At 39.5% G+C, this 24,077-nt stretch overlaps 1 protein-coding gene across 6 annotated transcripts in view; it reads left to right on the top strand.

The window, feature by feature from the left end:
- The window catches only part of ACSL4 (acyl-CoA synthetase long chain family member 4), an 81,512-nt gene that overhangs the window by 3,624 nt on the left and 53,811 nt on the right, over positions 1–24,077 (top strand). For 3 of the 6 annotated variants that reach the window (XM_020967209.2, XM_020967213.2, XM_020967211.2), the window contains exons 2-3: positions 5,307–5,390; positions 22,149–22,195. The gene's annotated coding sequence lies outside the window, so the exon portion shown is untranslated. The remainder of the gene's footprint in view (positions 1–5,306; positions 5,391–22,148; positions 22,196–24,077) is intronic. The other 3 variants (XM_020967210.2, XM_020967214.2, XM_020967212.2) reach the window with 1 other exon arrangement.

The following is a 24,077-nucleotide window of genomic DNA, read 5'->3' as shown; positions in this document are numbered from 1 at the left end:
GGCAGAAATATTGTGCTATGAAGTAGGGTTTTTTTGGTTTGTTTTAGTTTCATTTTCTGAATTTAAATTATTTCAGTAAAAACTAGAGCTTCGGTTAACAAGGTTTTTTCATCAGCAATTTGAAGCATAACAGTATACTCTCACTTATAAATGGGTTAAAAAAAGTCTATTTCTGTACTGTCAGTAATTGAAGTAGTAAATTGTGACAGGGTATGCAATGGATGTTTTTCAAGAAATTTTGAACCAAGAACCAATTAGAACCAAACTACCTTTTTTTTTTCATTAATGCAGTAGTAAAAAATGGTTTTCCTTCATACATTTCAGAGGTAGATAATTACTGTTCACTTTACCTGCCTTTTAAAAAGAAATCTCTTTAAGATGGCTCTTTATATTTCTTATTTTGAAAAGTTAATGTGCTGGTGCTACGAAAAAACATGAAAAAATAGATGTTCTATTTTCTGAGTTTTAATTAGATTAAAAGGCATTTTTGATACTAGAAGCATTAGTGATACTTTCATGTCATTAAATTTATTTTAAAATACTCTTATTATAGTTAAAGTAAAGCATGAATTTTTAATACTCCACTGGATATTAGTAGGTAGGCCATAAAAAAATAATGGCTCATAGAATCTCAGTCCCGGAAAAAACATAATGAGCTATTTATTCCAACCCATATCTGATCAAAAAGTATCCCCTCTAAGGCATAGGCAAAAAATACAATCAGGAGATCATAGCTTTAGAGCTAGCTCTGAGGGACTTTAGAGGTCATCTAGTCTAAGGCCCCCCCCCCCATTTTACAGAGGAGGAACCTGGCCCCCAAGAGTGGTTAAGTATCTTGTGCAAGTTAGTAAGTGGTAGAGTGGAGCAGGGATTCAGAGTAAGAACATAGAATCCCAGAATTTCTGTTAGGAAAACAGTCGGTGGCCTAGTCCAATCCATGTCACACCTGAAAAAGGACCTCTACTCCAGTGGGGTCAAATTCAAATAGAAATGGGGGTCTTGCAGGCCACAGATTGACTTTAAAAATCACACATTTATGTTCTATTGTGTTTTTATTTATTTTTTAATACCTCTTCTTAACAACTTGGGTCCTTAATCTGGGGCCCATGAACTTGGATCTGGAAGACAATCACATCTTTATTTTGATATAATTGGTTTCCTTTGTAATCCTCTGTCTTTTTATTTTATGCATTTGAAAACATTATTCTGAGAAGGGTTCCATATGTTTAACCATCCTGCCAGAAGGGTCCATGCACAAAAAAGGGATAAGAAGCTCAGCTCTTGCAACATTCCCCTGACAGGTGGTCAATCCAGCCTTGGCCTGAATATGTCCAATGAGGGAAAACCTACAGTGTGACAAAGCAGTACATTCCATTTTGGCATAGTTTTTAAAGCTTAGGAAGTTTTTCCTTGGATCAAGCCTAAATTAGCCTCTTTGCAACTCCCTCCTATTCCCCATTCCACTCATGGTTCCTAGTTCTGCCCCTCTGGGGCCAGAAACAAAGGTAATCCATCTTCCAGGTGACATTTTCTCAAATCCTTGAAGATAGCTGTCATTGCCTTTTCTTCTGCACACTAAACATCCCCAGTTCCTTCAGCCAATCCTCATTAGACTCATTGCTCTCCTCTGGACACTATCCAGCTTATCTATGCCCTTCTTAACGGCAGCACCCAGAACTGACCCCAAAATATTCCAGATGTGAGCTGGTCTTGGCTGCTATATCACACTGTTGAGTCATATTGAATATACAGTCCATTTGAACCCCCTAGAGGTTTTATTTTTTATTTCCAGACAAACTGCTGTCTAGTTAAGCTTTCCGCATCTTGTATTTGTGAAGTTGATTTTTTTTTGGCTTTTTTTTGGGGGGGGGTAGGCAGTTGAGGTTAAATGACTTGCCCAGGGTCACACAGCTAGTAAGTGTCAATTGTCTGAGGACGGATTTGAACGCAGGACCTCCTGACTCTAGGACCGGCAGCTCTATCCACTGCACAACCTAGCTGCCCCTGAAGTTTATTTATTTATTTTTTTAACCCAAGCATTTATCACTATCAAATTCCATCTTAGTTTGGCTCATTGCTCTCAAAGTCTCGTTGAGTTTGTCGTGTGTGTGTGTGTGTGTGTGTGTGTGTGTGTGTGTGTGTGTGTGTGTGTGTGTTAGCTATCCCTCCAGCTTTGTGGTCTCTGCAAATTTGATAAGGATGCTGTGGAGGCCTTTATACAAGTCATTTGGTAATAATGTTAAACAACTCAGGGCCAACCACAGATTCCTGGGGCATTCTACCATAGACCTATTTCCAAGTGAGCATTGAAACCATTAATCCCCACTGCTGTTGGAGTCTGGCCATTCACCCAGTTCTGAATCCATCTAAATTGTTTTGTTTTGTTTTTTAATCATCTAGCTCTTTTTCCAAATAAATACAGTCCAGGTACACTCCTATCAACTGCATTCTTGGAGCAGTTTCTTAGTCATGTCCAAAATGGAAGTAAAGTTAGTCTGGTGAGACTCATCCTTGACTAAGCCAAATGGACTTCCCCGAGAGGTCAGTGACCTCCCCGTTCCTTTAATAATGAGTGTTAGGGTTTTGCCAAGAACTCCAGATAGTCTCGCAGCAGACCTTGACCCTCATACCATATCTGGCCCTCTTTCCTCTGTACCACATTGCCTCCCACAGGGAGTTGAATGACAGATTTTGTAGGGAGCTGTTCCTACCAGTTATCAGGGAACCCTGAGACCTAGGGAGGAAAGGAAATCATAGTAAAGCAACATAGTTAAAAAACAAAACTAACCAACTCTCACTCCCGACCAGGCTTTGGCTCTCCATACTACTGGGGTTCTTAACTTTCGGTCCATAAACTTCTTTCTGAATGTATTTTAAGAACTTTCATAACCTTATAACAGTATAATTAGTTTTTGTTTTGTTTTGTTTTTTGTAACCCTGCCCATTCTATTTTACACATTTAAAAAGATTCTGAGAAGAGGTCCCTCCCCCTCACCCTAGGGCATAAAAATGGTTAAGAACTTCCTACCAAGACCGGGACACTTAGGGATTAAGTGAGTTGCCTAGGGCCACACAGCTCCAGTATTAAGTATCTGAATAGTATTAGGGGCATCAGTCAATCAAGCGACATTTTTAAGCTGGGGATACAAAAAGAGAAAAGAGGAAAAAGACTGGCCCTGCCCTCCAGAATCTTTCAATCTAGTGGAGATAACAGAAACAAATACAAGCAAAGCAATCTATATACAAGATAAATAGAAAATAATTAAAAGGGAAGAAAGTATTAGAATTAAGGACCTGGGTACTGCTCTCCTCTCGGGGCCACTTCTTTAGCAGGATAGCAAATGTCCTTTTGAAGGCTAAAGCTACCTTGAGGATGATTAGTCACGTCCAGTGATTTTTATCTTGTGACTGCTACTTAGTTTCATTCTTTTTTGTAATTTTGAAGTGATGCTTTTTTTTAGTTCTCTTTTAATTGTCAAAAGTACATATATGTTTTCAGGTGTAAACTGATTATTTTGATAGAGAGTTAGTAAATGGCTTCAATTAAGAGTACCAGTATGCTGGGGGGCAGCTAAGTGGCACAGTGGATAGAGCACCAGCCCTGAAGTCAGGAGGACCCTGAGTTCAAATCCGGCCTCAGACCAAACACTTGACACGTACTAGCTGTGTGACCCTGGGCAAGTCACTTAACCCCAATTGCCTAAAAGCAAAAAAAAAAAAAGAGTACCAGTATGCTTGAGGACAGGACATAGTAAAAATGTACGGAGTCTGGTTGAAAAGACAGAACATTACAATCCATTTAAAATAAATGGTTCAAGGCAATGTGGCATCTTGTTTTTCTTGAAGTTACATGCTGCCCTCCCCCCAAAAAAAACAAAGAAAAAAACCAAAGAATTTTTTTAAAGTTGTTACATGGACTGATGTGAAAATATGTTTAATAGGAATGTATATGTAGAGCCTATATCAGATGGCACGCTGTCTTGGGGAGGGAGGCGGGAGGGGGGGGAATTTAAAACTCAAACTTATGGAAGTGATTGTTGATAAATCAAAATAAATTAAGCTTTAAAAAAAGCTTATGGAAGTGAATATTGAAAATTAAAAATAAATTAATTTTTTTAAAAAATCTTAAATTATGTACATTAAAAGATCCTTAATCTTCCTTAAGAAAAAAAAAGTTCTCGTGGTTAAACCAGTTTAATTTCAGATATAGCCATGACTGGTTTCTCTATTATACCAACCAATATAAGTTAACATCAGATCTCTGTGGGTGCTATTTAGCCAGAGCTCAGGGGAGCCTCTAAAACTGAGCTTAAATTCCTCCTCCCCCCATTTTGGGTAGATAATCCTATTTTGTTTCTATTGAAATCCACAAAAATAAAAGCTCTGCAGGCATCTCTGACAAGGTAAAACTTTTTGTTCAGGTATAATTGGCCACTATGAGAGTTGTATTGGAAGGTCAAGTTTGTTAGAATTATTCTTATTTCATTTGGCAAGCATGTATTTTGCATTTTCATATCATTTAGAGTCAATTCTGCTAGAGCCTCACCTATAAATCTGCCCTAGAGTTCTGTGTTATAGGACTGCCTTTCCTGTGTAAGTAATTAAAACCCCCTTGGATGGGATCCAATCTTAAACCAACTTTCATTTTGTAGTGAGTAATGACTGTACCCAGTACTATTATAGTGATTTGAACAAAGACCCTGGCCTTAACGGTGATGATTTTTCAGTCTTTTTTGAACTGATACTTTTTAAAAAATTAATTGATCCTTCATATTTTTGCATCAGCTTCATTTCAGATATATCCCAGCTCCTCCCCTACTCACAGAGTCGTTCTTTGTGACAAAGAATAAAAAAGAAAGTTGGGGTGGGACATGAACATGAAGCATGCTTGTGGTTTTTTAAATTAAATTAAATTTAATTTTTTGGAGGCAATTAGGGTTAAGTGACTTGCCCAGGGTCACACGGCTAGTACATATCTGAGGTCAAGTTTGAACTCAGGTCCTCCTGACTCTAGGGTGGCTGCTCTATCCACTGCGCCACTGCCCCCTGCTTGTAGTTTTTCATAGCATCACATTTTTTTCCCCCAAAGTGTTGGTGAGGTAGAAGATTTTGTGAGTGGTCCCACAAATTTCCTATTTCTCACTTGGCTGATAAGTGGGACAAGTGATCTCAGGATGCTAGAGAGGGAGTTTTGAAGGCTTTAATCTAGTTGAGGCTTCTGTGATTATCTGTATTGCCTCCATTGGTGTAAATTGCAACCCATCAACACCTTATCCTGTCTGATCCTTCTCCATGTTCTGCCACAGCTCTCCATAGAAGATCTACCCAGCAAGTTGAAGAGCTGCCTTTTTTTTATATTTTGTGCGTACCAGTGCAGGACCTGGCACATAGTAAGTGCTTCATAAATGGTTTTTTCGTTCATTCATCATCTGTCTCTCTCAAACCATCACCAAACCACCTCTTTTCTCAATCATACCTTTCTTTAGAAGCTATCTTTTGTAAAATATTTTGTGCATAGGTTATCCTTAGAAATATGCAGCTACCCATGTATGCATGTCCCTTAAGAATTTCCCCGGGGCAGCTAGGTGGCACAGTGGATAGAGCTTCCATCCTTGGAGTCAGGAGGACCTGAGTTCAAATGTGGCCTCAGACACTTGACGCTTACTAGCTATGTGACCTTAACCCCAATTGCCTCCCCAAAAAGCAAAAAAAAAAAAAAAAGAGAGAGAGAGAGAGAGAGAATCTCCCCATTGCCTTTCTGGTTAGTTGCAACTTTCCTGGGAAATTCCAGTGATGGAATTCAGCATGTGGTGAAATGCCCCCTTTTCCTTTTTGACATTGGCTGCCACCAATAATGAGCCATTATCATATGGGATACTATAAAACTGTTAACAGGATTCCCAGACTGTTTCTAAAGGGGCTGGGGGGGGAGGGTTTGGACACACACCTGAGTCTTCCTCCTAGTTTGCTAGCTACTCATTCTCAATCTCCTTCACTTGCTTATTCTCCTTTTCTCACCTCTTATGCATGGGTGTATGTATCCCAATTGGAGACCCTCTTTTCTATTCGCAGTGACCTCATTGGTTCCCTCTGATTTAACTGTCACTTCTATGCAGACAACACCTAGATATTTATATCCAGTCCCAGTCTCTCTCCTGAACTCCATTTCCCCATCACCAACTGCCTCTGGGATATCTTCAACTGGGTGTCCCATTGGCAACTCAACTTGTTTGGACAAGTAGTTTGGACAACTCATTCATTTGACTCTTTTTCCTAAATTGCCTATTTCTGTTATTTTTCTGGTCACTCGGTTCAAAACCTCAGAGATAGCTTCTACTTTTTCCTATGACCCCACACATCTAATCAATTGTCAAGTCTTGTTATTTCAACACAATGTATCTCACATCTGTCCCCTTCTCTTCACTCACATAGCTATCACCCTGGTTAAGCCCCTCGTTGCCTTTTACTTGGACTGTTATAAATCTCCTAATTAGTTTTCCAGCTTCCCATCTCCTCTCTCCAGTCAATCTCCATATATGTGTTAAAAAAAATAGCTAGCATGTATATAATGCTTTAAGGTTTGCAAAGTACTTTATAAATATTATCTCATTTGATCTTACAACAACCCTGAGAGGTTGGTGCTGTTATTATCCCCATTTTGCAGATGAGGAATCTGAGGCTGAGAGGGATTATAACTTGCCCAAGGTCACACAGCTAGTGTCTGCAGTGACATCTGAACTCATGTTTTCCTGATTCCAGGTTTGGTATTGTTACTCATTGTATCACCTAGCTGCCTCTAAAATTTCTGTTTCTTATGCATAGGCCAGACCATGTCACTCCCAGGGCTCCCTCTTGGATAAAACACAAACATCTTTTTGGGGTTTCTAAAGCCTTTCACCATCTGATTCCAGCTATGTCTGTTGGTATGGCCCAAGATTCATTTTTTGGGCTGTATCAGCATTAAACTCATAATGAACTTGCAGTCCATGAAGAACTGCTGCCCCCTCCCATCCTTTTTCAGACAAATTTTTGTCTAACTGTGCTTCCACTCTCCTGTACTTGATCTTTTTTTTTTATTAAACAATTTATTTGTTATTTTTTTAGTTTTCACTCTTCGCTTCCATAAGATTTTGAGTTTCAGATTTTTTCCCCCTCCTTCTTTCCCCCCCCTCCCCAAGACGGTGTGCAATCTGATATAGGCTCTACTTATATGTTCATATTAAGCATATTTTCCCATTAGTCATGATGTAAAGAAGAATTAGAACCAATGGGAGGAACCATGAGAAAGAAGAAACAAAACCAAGCAACAGCAAAAAAAGGAGAGCAAATAGTATGCTTCCATCTGCATTCAGACTCCATAGTTCTTTCTCTGGATATAGATAGCTTTTTCCATCATGAGTCTTTTGGAGTTCTCTTAGATCCTTGCATTACTGAGAAGAGTTAAGTCTATCATACTTGGTCTTTTTTAACCCTTATAAAATTTTACACTTATCTCAGATACATTTAATTTGCAATCAACAAGCATTTCTTGAACATTTGCAACGTGGGAGGAGCTGTATTAGACACGAGGATCTTCTTAGGTTCAGTGTCCATCCCTGGGATACTCTACTGGAAACTTCTTTCCAAGTGGACATTGAACCATTAATTACTCTTGAATCCAGCCATTTAACCGATTCTGAATCCAGTTAATTGTATTCTCTAGGCCACATCTTTGCATTTTCCCACAAGAATAGTTTGATTTACTTTATCTAGATTTTAGCAAACCATTTGATAAATATCATTCCCTTGATCTACCGGTTTAGTAACTGTCAAAAAGAAAAAACTTATCTGGTCTGGCATGACCTGTTCTTTTTTTTTTTTTTTTTTTTGTAGTTGGGGTTAACTGACTTGCCCAGGGTCACACAGCTAGTAGGTGTCTAATGTTTGGTTTGCTGTCAGATTTGAACTCAGGTCCTCCTGACCTCAGGGGCCGGTGCTCTATCCACTGCGCCACCTAGCTGCCCCTGGTATGACCTGTTGTTAATGAAGCCATGCTGACTCTTTGTAATGACCACTTCCTTCTCTAGCCACTCCTTGAGTTTATAACATAGGCTGTCTTGGGTCCATGAATGAACTGAGAGCTAGAAACATTTCTCTCTCTCTCTCTCTCTTTCTTTTTTTTTTTTTTTGCTTTTTGGGGAGGCAGTTGGGGTTAAGTGACTTGCCCAGGGTCACACAGCTAGTAAGCATCAAGTGTCTGAGGCCACATTTGAATTCAGGTCCTCCTGACTCCAAGGATGGAAGCTCTATCCACTGTGCCACCTAGCTGCCCCTAGAAACATTTCTCAAACAAGAAGTGGATACTTTAAAGGTCAGGGCTAAAAGTGAGTCTGCTTTGGACAGATTACTAAGACTGTGTGATATTATATTAATAATATTAATGAGAATAACTAACATATCACATTTTAATGACCTTGTAAGGTTAAGTGCTATTATCCCATTTTACAGATAAAGAAACTAAGGCTGAGAAGTTAAGTCATTTGTCTGGGGGTCACACAGCTAGAAAGTATCTTAGGCAGGATCTGAACTCAAGTTTTCATAATTTCAGTTCCAGGGCTCTATCTACAACACAATTTTGCCTCCCTATTCTGTGTTTGCAATAGAACCTCAATTTCCTTATCAGTAAAATGAACGGGTTGGACATCTAAGGTTCCTTCCAGCTCCGAATATGTGATTCTGTACAGAAAGGCTCCTGGGAAAGATGATATTCTCAGTTTGAGGCCACAGAGTTCCTAGAAAGATATTCTCATATAAGAGAGATAGTATTATAATAATTGGAGATATTACAGATACTTTCTTGATAACCTTATCAAGCACATTGGTTATCTACTGCCTAAAAAGGCAATGTCCCCCAAAAGAGAGATAGTATTATAATAATTGGAGATATTACAGATACTTAATGACCTTATCAAGCACATTGGTTATCTACTGCCTAAAAAGGCAATGTCCCCCAAAAGAGAGATGGTATTATAATAATTGGAGATATTACAGATACTTTCTTAATGACCTTATCAAGCACATTGGTTATCTACTGTCTAAAAAGGCAGTTGTCTATACCAGGGGCGGGGAACCTGCAGCCTTAGAGCACAGTGGCCTTCTAGGTCCTTGGGTATGGCCTTTTGACTGAGTCCAAGTTTTACAAAACAAATCCTTTTATGAAGGGGTTCCACAGGTTCCCCACCCCTGGTTTACACAGTTTACAAAATGTTAAGTGGAATCTAAGTTGATACCAACTGGAAAATGTTCCAAAAACTTGGAGTATTTTCGTGTTTAATTGAATGCACATGCTTACAAAATCAGAATTACTGTCAGCTTTAATGTTACATAATAAAAGAAGACATTTAAGCATTTTATCATCACATAAGTCATTTTAAAGAGAAACAAGCTGTAGAGTGGAACCCAGGAGTCCTTGAGAGGTAGGTAAGGAAGTGGGCAGCCCCCTAGGGTACACTGGGGAGGTGCGCAGCACACACACAAGATAGGACAGGCGATGTTTAATGTATGGAATTTCTTTCCGGACTGCTCTTTCTAAAGTACAGCTCTGAACATATGACCCTTCTTACTTTACTCTGCTAAAAAAAAAAAATCAGTAGCTCAAATAAAATCGAAACTTCTTAGGTTGGTATTCAAGGTCCCAACCTCTTATTCCATATTCTTATCCTAATCTCCCATTATTCTCCTTCATTCAAATGGTTTGGACCACTTGCCATCCCTTCTGCTTGAAATATCCTCCCCATCTAGCTCTTCCTTCCAAGACACAGCTCAAATGCAACCCGTCTCTGTCTTCCCCTCCCTACCTAGATTGAAAGCCGGTGAGCAAGGACTATGTCTTATCTTTGTTTGTAGCTACAAAATGCTTTGGGGCACACTGCTTAGTAAATGTTTAATGAGTGATGAATTCAGGGAGTGAATTCAGTGAGCTCAATTCCTCCAGTTGAATGTTACATATATTACATATATCATGCTCCTTGCTTTATGAGTTCTCTAAATTTCTTATTCCTCCTATTGAGTTGCTGGTCTATAATGGTGCTCCAGTTCAGTAGCCTCTCCAGTGTGCCCTCGTTTTCACCTTATCTAACATTCCCTCTGATAGGCTCAGGCAGCTGATAGAATGTATGGATGCCATCAAAATGATGGATGCCAACATTGTCTCTCTTTTTGAAAACCTTAATGTTTTTCTGGTGGAGAAAAGAAATGAGCTCTTCAGCACAGTATTATGCTCATGCCAATATCATTGAGTGTGTTACTGGATTCTTTTGTGACTTCCTGCTTCTGTGCTTAGCTTCTGCTCCGAGGAAAACAGTATAGAACAAGGCTTCTTAAACTTTTCCCACTCGTGATCCTATGGGGTCATAACCCACAGTTTAAGAAGCACTGGATAGAATACCATCCTTGGGTAATAAGTTAGAGAAATACCCAGATGGGAAAAGTGAGGAATGTTCAAGTGGACTGATAAGAAATATAAACATTTATGCCCGAAGGGGGATTTCTATCACCACCACCACCCATACGTAACTTTAGTTTTGACATCTTTTTGTGCTGTATTCCATTACAGTTATCCTTTCCACATTGTGGGCGTTAGGGGCACAGTAAGATCTAAGATCTGGAAAATCTGCATAGAATTTTTTGGCCCTCCCTTCATAACAGAGAAGAAGTCTGATTTTTTTCTTTTAGGAGCGGTGTTTACGGTATATATGATAAAATATGTTTAAATATATAATAATATAACAAATATATGTTTAAATAAGATAAAATATGTTTATATTATACATATATTTTATACATTTTCTGAGTTTCTAAACTTTTTCTGTCATCTGCTGGTCTTCATGTGTCATTTGAGGCTTCTGCAAAACTCCCCTAAAATTCCCATTTACAGTAATTTCTTATGCCGACCCTCAATATCTCAAAAGCGCAGTGGGGAAAGTCATGATATGGAAGAGGTAATTGTACTCTGTTTTTAAAGAGGGAGAACTTTTAGTAGGTGCTAATTTCCATTTAATTCTTCTCTGTAACACCTGTAGTTTCTGATTTTTTCCCCTCATGCCAACAAAAGCTAGTAATTCACTATTTCAGGCAGAGACATCATTCTAGTTACCCAGGTTCGCAAACCTTGAAGTCATCCTGTATTCATCACTCTCACATACTCCACATATCTGCTCAGATGTCAAGTCTGGTTGGTTCAACTTCCATAGTTTCTCTAGAATTAGCCCTTTGTCTTCACTCATACACTGGGGCTTTATGAACTTGAACCTGGACTAGACCTGGCAGTGACTTGCCCAGGGTCACGCAGCTATTAAGTGTCAAGTGTCTAAGGTCAGATTTGAACTCAAGCCCTCCTGACTCCAAGGCCAGAGCTCTATTCACTGCACCACCTAGCTGTCCCCTGCAGTGCTTCTTAAACTGGGTCACGACCCCACATGGGGTTGCGACCCACAGTTTAAGAAGTGCTGAAGGGGTCACAAGTGGAAAAAGTTTAAGAAGCCCTGGACTTGAGCAATAGCCTCATTGGCCTTCCTGATTGAATTTCCTCCTTGTCCAATCCATTCTCCATGTAGCTACCAAAGCGATTTTCCTAAAGCAGGTCTGACATTGTCTCTCCCCTGCTCAGTAATCTCCAGTGGCTCCTGATTACTTTTAGGAGCAACTACTGAGTCTTCTACTGAGCACTGAAAGCCCTCTGTAGCCTGGCTCTGGCCTGCCTTTCCAGGTTTGCTACATATTACTGCCCTTCTATGATTCATTCTTCAGTGCAGCCAAACTGATCGTCTTGCTGTTCCTCACACATGACCTTCCATCTCCAAGGTCCGTATATTTGCACAGGCTGTCCCCAGTGCCTGGAACGCACTCGCTCCTCCATGCATTGCCCCTTAGAATTCCCAGCTGCCTTCAGAGCTCAGCTCAAGTGCTCTCTCTTAAATGAAACCTTTCCTGATTTCCCTCCTCCCCAACTGCTAGAGGGAAGCCCCTCTTGAAATTACCTTGTGTTCTGTATGAACTCAAATTGAAGTGGTCTCTACCCTTAAGGAATTTACTGCATATAAACGTGTGTGTGTGTGTGTGTGTGTGTGTGTGTGTGTGTGTGTGTGTGTGTGTTGTATGTGACCTCCCTCCCTCCCCCAGGCTGTAAGCTCCTTGAGGACAAGGATTGTTATTTTGTAGTTTATTCTCTTCCCCTAGCACAGTCTGGCAACATAGCAGGCTCTTAATAGGTGCTTGCTGATAAGATACCTGCTGCTGCTTCAAGTCCAGAGAAGAGAAGCCTTGGAGGGAACTTGAAATTGTGTTTAAGTATTTGAATGGCTATCATTTAAAAAAATTTTTTTTAGTTTTTAGGCGGTTGGGGTTAAGTGACTTGCCCAGGGTCACACAGCTAGTAAGTGTCAAGTGTTCACTCTGAGGCCGGATTTGAACTCAGGTCTGACTCCAGGGTTGGCGCTCTATCCATTGCGCTAACTGCCCCAAATTGAAGCTTTTTGTCAGGAAAAATATCCTAACAATTTTGAGCTGTCCAAAAGAAGACTAGGCTGCCCCAATTTAGAGGACATTCCCCCTCATTGGAGAGCTTAAGGAAAGGTTGACCAGACATCTGTAGGCTATGCTGTAGTGGGAATTCTTTTGGGAGCAAGGGTCTCTGAGGCCCCTCCCAACTCCTTCAGTGGGATTTCAACTTGTTCTTCCTGGTCTCAAAGAATACAGCTAGCTGGAATAGGTGTAAATTGCCAAAAGGCAGATTTCAGGTTGGGATATAAGGAAGAACTTAAAAGATTAGCACTCTCCAGAAGTGGGATGGGCTCTAGTAGAGACAAGTCTTCAAGTATGAATTGGACTAAGTGCCCTCTGAAGCCCTTTACAATGCTGAGATTTTGGTATGTCTATCAGCAAAGTGAGTGTTTGATCCCAATAGCGTAGGTGCTGTTGAACGTTTTGTTTATGGCTCCCTTTGTGATGACCAGTAGCAGCAGGGAAGCAGCTTGGTACTGGGGGAAGAAGCCTGACTAGGTTCAGATCCCACTTCTGACATATTACCTGCATGCCTTTGGACCAGTCCCTTCCCTTCTCTGGGCCTCAGTTTCCTCCACCATAAAATGAGGCAATTGGATTAGCTGGACTGAGGTCCCTTCCAGCTTGAGATCTCGGGTCCTCTGTGACTTTCTGAAATAGCTCACTGTATCTGAGAGCTAGAAGAGGCCTCCAAGATCCTTTAGGACCTAACCAAGCATTAGACTCTGTTTGTAGATCTCATAGCAGAAATTCTATTCTCCCAGAGCAGCACCATTGCACTGATAGCTCTCATTGTTAAAGGGTTTTCCTTACATCAAGACAAAATCTGCCACCTCTTTGTAATATAGACCTGTTTGTTCCTCGTCCTGCCCTTTTGTGCCAAACAGAACGAGCCTAATCCTTCCTGAACTAAGACTTGAATGCTCCTTCCAGCCATCTTTCTATGAAGATCCTGAATCACCCGAGAAAACAGCACCCAGGCCCCTCTTACAGCATCTCTGCCCTTTGCTGTCCGTCATTGCACACAGAAATGGAAGGCTCTAGCTTAGCCACCTAGCAAGGCCTAAATTTGGATGCCTCTAGATCACATGATTGGAAATCAGAATCCTAGCCCTACTACTTATTACCTTTCTGACCCCGGGCAAGTTTCAATTTCCTCATCTGTAAAAGGATTGGGTTAGACTCCACTCCATGATGTCCGAGGTCTCTACCAGCTCCAGACTTGTTCAGGACAGCAGTCTCTACCGCTGCAACCAGCTGGCAGGTACAGAGATCACACCTGTAACCTTGGCCCCATTGACACCATGCGCTAAGCAGCAGAGTTTGTTGGACCAGCAGATAACATATCCCCCAGATTTTGTTATGGTGTCCCTAATAGAAAAAATGTGTAAGGCTGTTGAGCAGATCACTTATTTTATTATTTCTTACCTAGAGTAATAGTGAAGTTCATTAAAGACTCAGTAATTCTCAGTTACTTTTTGTCCTTGTCAATCAATACTCACTTTGCAGATGATAAAATGATATGTAAAGATGACGTAGTTGAACCCCCTTGGAGGAAATTGATGTCCAGAAAGTCACTTAAAAAGTGGCAGTCAGGATTTGGACCAAGGCCCTTCTCAGACATAGAATTGACTTCTCCCTCCCCCTCAGTCCACAGCCATTACACAGGTCTCTCTCAGACCCTCCTCACCTTAAAGAGTAAGTAATATTTGAACATAAGTGCCAGAAACAAACACAATCAACTTCTTCCTGGAGAAGTGAATGACTCAGAGGTGAAAGAATCATCTACTGGCAGAGTTAAGATTTATTTGTCTATTGTGGAAAGGATGTGAAGTGAGACTGGGGGAGGGGGTGGCATAATTGATGTCAAGTCTTAAAGTTTACTATTAAGTGTCTTAATTCTGATTAAGTGGCAAGGAGCCACTTCCTGGTTCTGAGAAGGGGAATAGTGTGGTTAAGAGGAAGAAGAATCTTCCTGCCACGTAGGTCTAGAGACAAGGGGCTGTTCCAGCTTGGTCATCTAAGCAGGAGATGGAATTAGGGCCAGGACTTATTATCCAGGGAAAGAACAAGTCTGAAAAATATGTGGAGAGGATTCAGTAGGATTTGGTGATAGATTAGATGATATGGGACAGGAACAAGAGGAATGGAAGATTTTTGAATTTCCAGATTTTGAAGCCCAGGAATGGAGAGAGAATTGTGCTACTGAGGATGCAGAAATTGAAAGTGTAGGCTTTGGGAAGAGAAGAGGATGAATTTCAATGAACCAAGTTACTTTGGTCTTTTTTTTCCTCCTGAGAGAAAAAAAAATGAGGCTAGAATATGAACACTATGATAATATTGTGGGCATTTACATGTCCAGTTAAGCCATGATGCTGAGCATCTTTTTGAAGAGATTCCCACATCCATAGCTTCCATTGTTACAATTGTAGACTGAAGACTTTTGCACATTATTCTCCTGAATTTTACATAATACCTTCATATCTGACTTCATGTTCTCAATGTTGGTCCTTAGGTCGAATCATTTTATATTTCCCTCATGCCACTCAACAGTTCAGGTTATATGTTACAATTAATGCTTAGCAGTGGGCTAATGTCCAGGAGGTTTACACTGCAAACTGAGGAATTAGAAAGTTTTCCATTGAGGTGCTAATATGCCCTCAGTAGTGCCATTCCCCTTTCTCCCCCACCCCCCACAATTGGCAGGGTAAATTTACACCTCAGAAACTGGATTTCTTTTTCTTTTTTTTTTTTTAGTAGTAGTATGTTTACCTGGAATCTTTGAGAAATGGCCCTGGATGTCTTGTTTTCCAGCTAAGAAACTCTGGCAGTGCCTTAAAAAGAATCATGACAAAGGCTCTCTTATTTCCTCTATGGCACTTACCAGTGTCTGACAGTTAGTGAGTGTCAGGAGGAGGATTTGGACCCAGCTCTTCCTGAGTGGCCTAGCACTCTCTCTACTTGTGCATGACTTTATAACAAAAATATATGTCTAATTATGTGGAGGTGTTTTCTTTCTTCAATAGTACCACTCCTCTCAATTTCCAATTCTTCCTGTTCCTTTGTCCTTTATTAGCATCTAATGCTAAATACTGTTGATTCTTTTTAAACAATATCCACTCTTTGGATAACTACAGGCCCTAAATTCACCTCCTGCCTAGACTGCTTGACTGTAACAGCCCCTCTGGCTTTTTCTAGGCTGTACAAAACAGGAAGACTTTTCCTGAGGTGCATTTAAAAAAATAATCTTTTTAAACAGTTTTGAGTTCCAAATTCTCTCCCTTCCTCTGGCCCCTCCCTCACCTATTTGAGAAAGCAAGCAATGTGATACCCATTATACATGTGAAGTCATGTAAAAACATTTCCATATTAGCCATGTTGCAAAAAAAAAAAAGACAAATGTAAAGTGAAAAACAATTTGTACTCAGAGTTCATCAGTTCTCTCTCTGGAGGTAGACAGCATTTTTCATCGTGAGTCCTTTGGGATTATCTTGGATCATTGTATGAATCAGAGTAGCTAAGTCTTTCATAGTTATCACTGTTAAAATATTGCTGTTATTGGTGTAACAATGTTCTCCTGGTTCTGTTCATTTCACTTTGTATCAGTTTAAGTCTTCCCAGGTTTTTCTGAAACCACCCTCCTCCTCATTTCTTACAGCACAGCAGTATTCCATCACAATCGTATACCATAACTTGTTCAGCCATTCCCCAAAAGATGGGTATTTCCTTGATTTCCAATTCTTTGCCACCACAAAAAAAGAGTAGTTGCTTGCTTTCCTTCTAATTTTGGCTGCCTTGGTTTTGTTTGTGCAAACCCTTTTAAATTTCATGTAATCAAAATTATCCATTTTACCTCCCATGATCCTGTCTATCTCCTGTTTGGTCATGAATTCTTCCCATATCAATAGCTCTGACAGACAGTTTTCCATGCTCCCTTAGTTTGTTTATAACAGCACCCTTTATGTCTAAATCATGTACCCATCTTGACCTTATTTTGGTATATGGTTGGTATGAGGTGTTCTGTGCCTAGTTTCTGCCAGACTACTTTCCAATTTTCCCAGCAGTTTTTGTCAAATAGAGTTCTTCCTCTAAAAGCTTGGATGGGTTTATCAAACACTAGATTACTTCAACTGCATTTTATAACACCATACTCCCTTCTCAGAATTGGGAACTTACTACTAATTATCACTCATCTTAATCAGAACTAAGAAACTTAATCTTATTAAAGCATTTTTTTTCTCCAAATAATAAATACTTTTGTAAATGAATCTGTCCCTCCCACTACTTCTGCCCCTGCATTGAGCCAAATTTTTTTAAAAGCCCAACCCAAAAAACAAATTCCTCAATACATCTCTACATAGTCCAGCAAAACAAATTCTCTCTTTTAGACTTGAGGCTTATCATTGCAGTGATTAGAGTTCTAAAGTCTTTCAGTGTTTTCTTTCCTTTCAAATTTTCTTTTCCTCTGTAATATCATTGTCCTTTTATAAATTGTTCTCCTGGTTCTGCTCACTTTACTCTGCATCAGTTCATAAAAGTCTTACCAGTTTCCTCTGAATTGTTTTCATTATTTTGTTGTTGTTGTTGTTTAGATGTGTCCAACTCTTTGTGACCCCATTTGGAGTTTTCTTGGCAAAGAAATTATTTCCTTCTCCAGCTTATTTTACAGATGAGGAAACTGGGGCAAACAGGGTTAAGTGACTTGCCCAGGGTCACACAGCTAGGAAGTGTTTGAGGCCTAATTTGAACTCAGGTCTTCCTGACTCCAGGCCCTGCACTCTATCTATTGTGCCACCTAGCTGCCTTGAAATTTTGTTGTTTTCAGTCATTCCAGTCTTGTCTGACTCTTCGTGACCCCATTTTGGGTTTTCTTGGCAAAGATACTGGAGTGGTTTTGCCATTTCCTACTCCATCATTATTTGTTATAGTACAATAACATTCCATTACATTCATATACCACCATTTCTTTAGCCATTCCCCAATAGGAATGCCCTATTCCTATTTCTAATTTGGGGCAGCAAAAAGAGATGCTATAAATATTTTTTTACATATTGGCCCTTTTCCTCTTTATAGTAGTGGTATTGCTGGGTCAAAGGATATGTACAGTTTAGTAACTTTCTGGGCATAAATTCAAATTGCTTTCCAAAATGGCTGGACCAATTTACAACTCCACCGACAGTGTATTTGTTTTCCCAGAGCCTTTCTAACATTTGTCATTTTCCTCTTTTGTCATCGTTGTTGGTGAGTTAGAGCATTTTTTTGCCATATGGTTGTTGATAGTTTGGATTTCTTCTTTTGAAAACTGCATGTCCATATATTTTGAGCATTTATCAATTGGGGAATGGCTCATAGACACAATTTCAAAATTAAGGCCCTAAGTCAATTATGCCCTCCATCTTCACCCTTAAAATTTCATCACCTACTCTCAAATAGTCCAATCATACTATGTCTCTTTTGATCCTTACAATGATTTAATCTGTGGGGAAACTGTCTGCATTACTAGATGAGTAATTCTGTCATTTCATTTTATAGAGTTTCTTAGGGCACAGAGAAGTTAACTGATGGTCATATAGTTAGGATGTGTCAGAGACAGTATTTGAACCCAAGTCCTTAATCCCATCTTACTCTCCAGGTCCTCACTCCAATTACAGGTGAAGATTCTGAGCCAAAGGCTAAGTTACTTATCCAGGGGCACACTCTCCACTACCTCTACATTCATTGGTTACACTATGCCAGAGCTGACATTCTTCAAAGAGCCAAAAAAGTTTTCAATATCAACTCTCAGGAAGGTTAAGTTATTCTGTTATAAAGTAGAACAGTTTACCTGCCTCATGGTAGCCCTTGAGATACTTTCAGTATCTTATCGACTTTGTGATCTCCCTAATGTGGGTACTCCTTCTGGCAATCTAGATTGGATCCTATTCTATGCCTTCCCATTATGTGTATCCTCTCATGAATCTTCCATAAAGAATATATCCAACATTCATTCATATAATCCAACTTCATTCTCATAAGTTACGTATAGAGATGATTCACATGCCATCCAGGTAGGTCATCTTGCCATCGGCCCTGGTGACCCAGCTTCTCTTGACCTCTAGTAGCATCCTATACACAGGATCTCTAGAATCTATGCCCCAAATCCTCCCTTACTGGGAAATTACTCTGTTTAGCTTTACAACTCCCACCCTGGGGCTGAGCCATGTTGAATGAGTATAAACTTTCTTAGCCCACTATAACCTCAGACAAAACCATCTCAGACCAGACATGATGATTCACATCCACTACCATCCCATCCACCCACCCACCCAGGTCATCTTGCTATCTGCTCTGCTAACTACATGCACATCCTATTCCCCACCCCTCCTTCCCCCTTCCATCTCTGTCTCTTTGGACACAGTAATCAAATCAATAGTATCATTTCTTTTGGAAAGGGTGTGTCAGTTGACTGCCCTATAAATCAATTCACCATCCCTGTGACTCCTCCAGACCCAAATTCCTGTCTCTGACCACCATTCTTCTGTATCTGTTGTCTCCTTTATTAGAATGTAAGTCAGGGATTGTCTCATTTCTCATATTTCCGGAGCTTAACATACTGCCTGGTGCATAGTAAGTGCTTAATAAATGGTTTTTTTTTTCATTTATTCATAGGAAAGTATGTAGATGGTTGGTAGTTGCCAATCTTATTTTTTTTGTGAATACGGTCATTGATTTTCCAGCCCGAAGTATTAGCCTGTCAAGATCTTTTTGCATCCTGTTACCTGGTATGTTAGCCATCTCTTCTAGCTTTGCATCAACTGCAAATTCAATAAGGATGTCATCAGTATCTTTATCCAGGTAGCACAGGACCAGACACAGGTCCCTGGGACACCCACTGGAGACCTCATTCCAAGTTGATAGCAGTCTCTTTGATGTCTACTCTTTGGGTTAAGCCATTCAACCAGAAGGTTCAGATCATCTAAATGTATTCTTTTCTAGGAAATATCTGAATTTCCATTGCCTTTCTAGTATCATCTGGAAGAAATTCTATGATGATGTGCATGATATACAAGTAGATAAGGCTTCTGTGTAATTTGTAAGCTTTTGGCCTATTATTATTTTTCTTATTAATTTATTTTGATTTATCAACAATCACTTTCATATGCTTTTGAGTTTAAAATTTTTCTCCCCCTCCCTCCCCATCACCTTCCCCAAGATGGTGCACAATCTGATATGAGCTATACATATACATTCCTGTTAAACATATTTTCACATTAGTCATGTTGTAAGTAAGAATTAGAACCAATAGGAGAAACCACCAGAAAGAGGAAACAAAACACAACAGAAGAAAAAAAGGGCAAATAGTATGCTTCCATCTGCATTCAAACTCCATAGTTCTTTCTTTGGATGTGGATAAAATTTTCCATCACGAGGCCTTTGGAGATGTCTTGTATTGGTGGGAAGGGTTAAGTCTATCAATATTAATCATCACATAATATGGCTGTTACTGTACAATGTTCTCCTGGTTCTGCTCACTTCACTCAGCATCAGATCATACAAGTCTTTCCAGGTTTTTCTGAAGTCTGCCTGTTCATCATTTCTTATAGCACAATAGTATTCCATTGCATTCATCTACCACAACTTGTTCAGCTATTCCCCAATTGATGGGCATCCTCTCAATTTCCAATTCTTTGCAAAAAAAAAAAGGAGTGGCTATAAATATTTTTGTATATGTGGGTCCTTTTCCCATTTATATGAAGGCCTCTTATTATTTAATCCTGAGCCATATTTTGCACCCTATTTTTTCAGGCCTTTCCTGTGTCTACCTGTTTTCATTTGGTTTGGAGGAGCTCATCTGTTTTTCTGAAGAAATCCCATATAATGTCTCTATTGCTTTGGTTTTTAAGGAAATTACAAAACTTAATAGGAATAAATGCAAAGTATTATACTTGGTTCACAAGTATAGGGTGAAGGAAGCATGGCCAGGTAACAATGTAAGCTCCAGTTTCCTCATCCATAACATAAGAAGGGTTAGACTAGGTAATGTCAAAGGTCCTTTCTAGACCAGTGTTTTATGATTCTATAATCTGGACATCACAGCATACATAGTAACCAAAAAAGCTATGGCTCTCTTAGGCTGCAGGCTGTATTAATTTCCTTGAGCCTGTTTATTCACATGGAAAATGAGCAGGGTTTGGTGACATGGCCTCTGAGATCACTTCCAGCTCTAAGTCTGTGATCCCATGATCTGAATAGAAGATTCATTTAAAAAACAAGGGTGGCAATAATCCCACCATGTTCCCTGGTTTAGACAGTATTGCATTTTACACCAAGTCAGAGAGCATACAGATGAGTACAACAGGACGGGCAAAGGTCTGGGGATGATACTATAAGATAATTTGTTGAAGGGATGAGGGAGGGGCAGGACAGGGGGGAGTGGAATTTAATGTGGGGAAGAGAAGAATTGGGGGACATAATTACTGTCTTCAACTATGTAGAGTGTTAGATGGAAGTATTAAATTCATTTTCCTTGACCCCAAAGGCCAGAACTAAGGTAACAATTGGGAGAAGTTGGTGAGTGGCAAATTTTGACTTGATGTAAGGAAAAACTTGGTAGCCATTATAACCGTCCAAAAGCAAAATCAATTTTCTCAGAAAGTAATGAATTCTCTGAGGTAGCTAGGGGGTGCTGCAGTGGATAGACCTCTGGGTCTGGAGTCAGGAAGACCTGCATTCAAATATGACCTCAGACACTCACTAGCTGTGTGACCCTGGGTAAGTCACTTTGCCTCTGCTTGCCTCAATCCAGTGGAGAAGGAAATGGCATACCACTCTAGTATCTTTGCCTAGAAAACCCCATACCGGGTCACAAAGAGTCAGGCATGACTAAACAACTGAACAATTACAATGAATTCTCCAGTGCTGGTGGTATTCAGTGGAGGCTGGATTACCAGTTTTTCAGGGTGATTATTATTTTTTTTTAGTGTTTTTTTAAAAAATTTTTTGCTAGGCAATGGGGTTAAGTGACTTGCCCAGGGTCACACAGCTAGTAAGTGTTTTGTGTCTGAGGCCGGATTTGAACTCAGGTCCTCCTGACTTTAGGGCTGGTGCTCTATCCACTGCACCATCTAGCTGCCCCTTTCAGGGTGATTATTGAAGGGTATTCCTGTTCAGGTACAGGTTGGACTAGTTGACCTTTCAAGATACTTTGATAGTCTCTGTTCCTGCCTTTTTACACTCTGTTACTACCCTGCTCTCCTGGGGTAGGTGTGGGGGTAGAAGGGAGAAATAGGTCCACTAGAGCTACTTTCCATCTCTTCAGAGTTTGATCTGCCACTTAGAGAATGTCTTCAGTTGACTTTCTTTTTGGAGTCCTAATACTGTATGTGTGTGTGTGTGTGTGTGTGTGTGTGTGTGACACATACCCCTAATACTAATATTTACTATTTATAATGCTAATACTATATACTAAATACTAATAATAGATGTCTGTAGCCATTTCTTCTTTGTCCCTCCTTTGCTGTGTTCTCACCACTTGACATATTCATGTAATGCCAATTTACATTTGGGTTTTTCCAAAAGCAGTTATTTTCCTCACTTCATAAGTTGACTCATGTTGTCTTCTGTTGCAGATTTTAATCACAGAAGAAATAAATATTCATCTTAAAATAGAAGGCCTGTAAGTATTGGAATTATTTAAATGTTCTGTTTGCCTTTTAAAATTGCAAATTAAGAATTTCATATTTTTTTATTTTAAAATATATTTTATTTCTTTTCCAATTACATATAAGAAGAATTTTTTAACTTTCATTTTAAAAAATTTTGAGTTCCAAATACCCTCCCTTCCTTCTTCTCCCCCCTTATTGAGAAGCCAAGCAATGTGATGTAGGTCATACATGTTTGGTCATGCAAACATATTTCTATATTAGTCATGTTGTGAAAGAATAGATTTCCCCCCCTCAAAAAAAAAAAGAACCAAGAAAAAGAAAGTAAAAGAAAGTATGCTTCAATCTGCATTCAGATTTCATCAGTTTCTTCTCTGGAGGTAAACAGTATTTTTTATTTCCTTTGGAATTGTCTTGGATCATTGTGTTGCTGAGAATAGCTAAATCATTCACAGCTGATCATTGTACAATATTGCTATTGCTGTGTCCAGTGTTTCCTGAATTTGCTCACTTCACTTTATATCAGTTCATCTAAGTCTTTCCAGGTTTTTCTAAAAGCATCCTGCTTATCATTTCTTTTTTTAAATTATTTGATATATTTCATTTTTTCCCCCAATTACATGTCAAGACAATTTTTAACATTCATTTTGTTATTGTTGTTGTTGTTGTTGTTGTTGTTGTTTAGGCAATTGGGGTTAAGTGACTTGCCCAGGGTCACACAGCTAGTAAGTGTCAAGAATTTGGTCTGAGGCCGAATTTGAACTCAGGCCCTCCTGACTTCAGGGCCAGTGCTTTTTCCACTGATCCACCTAGCTGCCCCTTAACATTCATTTTTACAAGATTTTGAGTTCCAAATTTTTATCCCTCCCTCTCTTCCCCTTTTCCAAAAATGGTAGGCAGTTTAATATAGGTTATACATGTGCTATCATGTAAAACATATTTCCATATTAGTCACATTTGTGAAAGAAGAAACAGATCAAAAGAAAAAGAAACACAAAAAAGAATAAAGTAAGTGAATAAAATATGCTTCAAGCTGCATTCAGAGTCTTTATCTGGATGTGGATAGCATTTTCCTTTGTGAGTCCTTTGTACTTGTGTTAGATAATTGTGTTGCTGAGAAGAGCTGAGTCGATAGTTGATCATCACACAATGTTGCTGATACTGTGTACAATGTTTTCCTGCTTCTGTTAATTTCACTTTGCATCAGTTCATACAAGTCTTTCCAGGTTTTTCTGAAATCTGCCTGTTCATGCTTCTCTTGGGTCTTGATATTGGAGATCAATTTTTTGGCTTAATTCTCGTCTTCTCCTTATGAAAACTTGAAATTCTTCTATTTCCATTGAATGACCATTTTTTACCTTGTTGTATTATGCTTAATTTTGCCAGGTAAGTGATTCTTGGTTGTAGTCCTAGCTCCTTTGCTTTCCAGAATATCATGTTCCATGATCTCCAGTCCCTTAATGTTGCAGCTGCTAAGTCCTGTGTAATCCTGATTGTGACTCCCTGATATTTGATTTGTTTCTTTTTGGCCACCTGCAGTATTTTTTCCTTGACTTGATAGTTCTGTAATTTGGCTGTAATGTTCCTTCGAATCTTTATTTTGGGATCTCTTTCCTGAGGTGATCGGTGGATTCTTCCAATGCCTATTTTCCCCTCTGGTTCCAGGATACCAGGGCAGTTTTCCTTGATAATTTCTTAAAAGAGGCTGGCCAAGTTCTCCTTTTGATTATGTCTTTGTCCAATGATTCTGACATTGTCTGTCCTGGATCTATTTTTCAGGTCAGTTGTTTTTCCCGTGAGGCATTTTAAATTTTCTTCTACTTTTTGATTCTTTTGAATTTGTTTGATTGATTCTTGATGCCTCAAAGTCATTAGCTTCCATTTCCCCAATTCTAA

The sequence above is a fragment of the Phascolarctos cinereus genome, unplaced genomic scaffold (genome assembly GCF_003287225.1).
Source record: "Phascolarctos cinereus isolate Bilbo 61053 unplaced genomic scaffold, phaCin_HiC Scaffold_8;HRSCAF=390, whole genome shotgun sequence".
NCBI lineage: Eukaryota > Metazoa > Chordata > Mammalia > Diprotodontia > Phascolarctidae > Phascolarctos > Phascolarctos cinereus.
The sequence above is the reverse complement of the archived record's forward strand: the minus strand, read 5'-3'. Positions and strand labels throughout refer to the sequence as shown.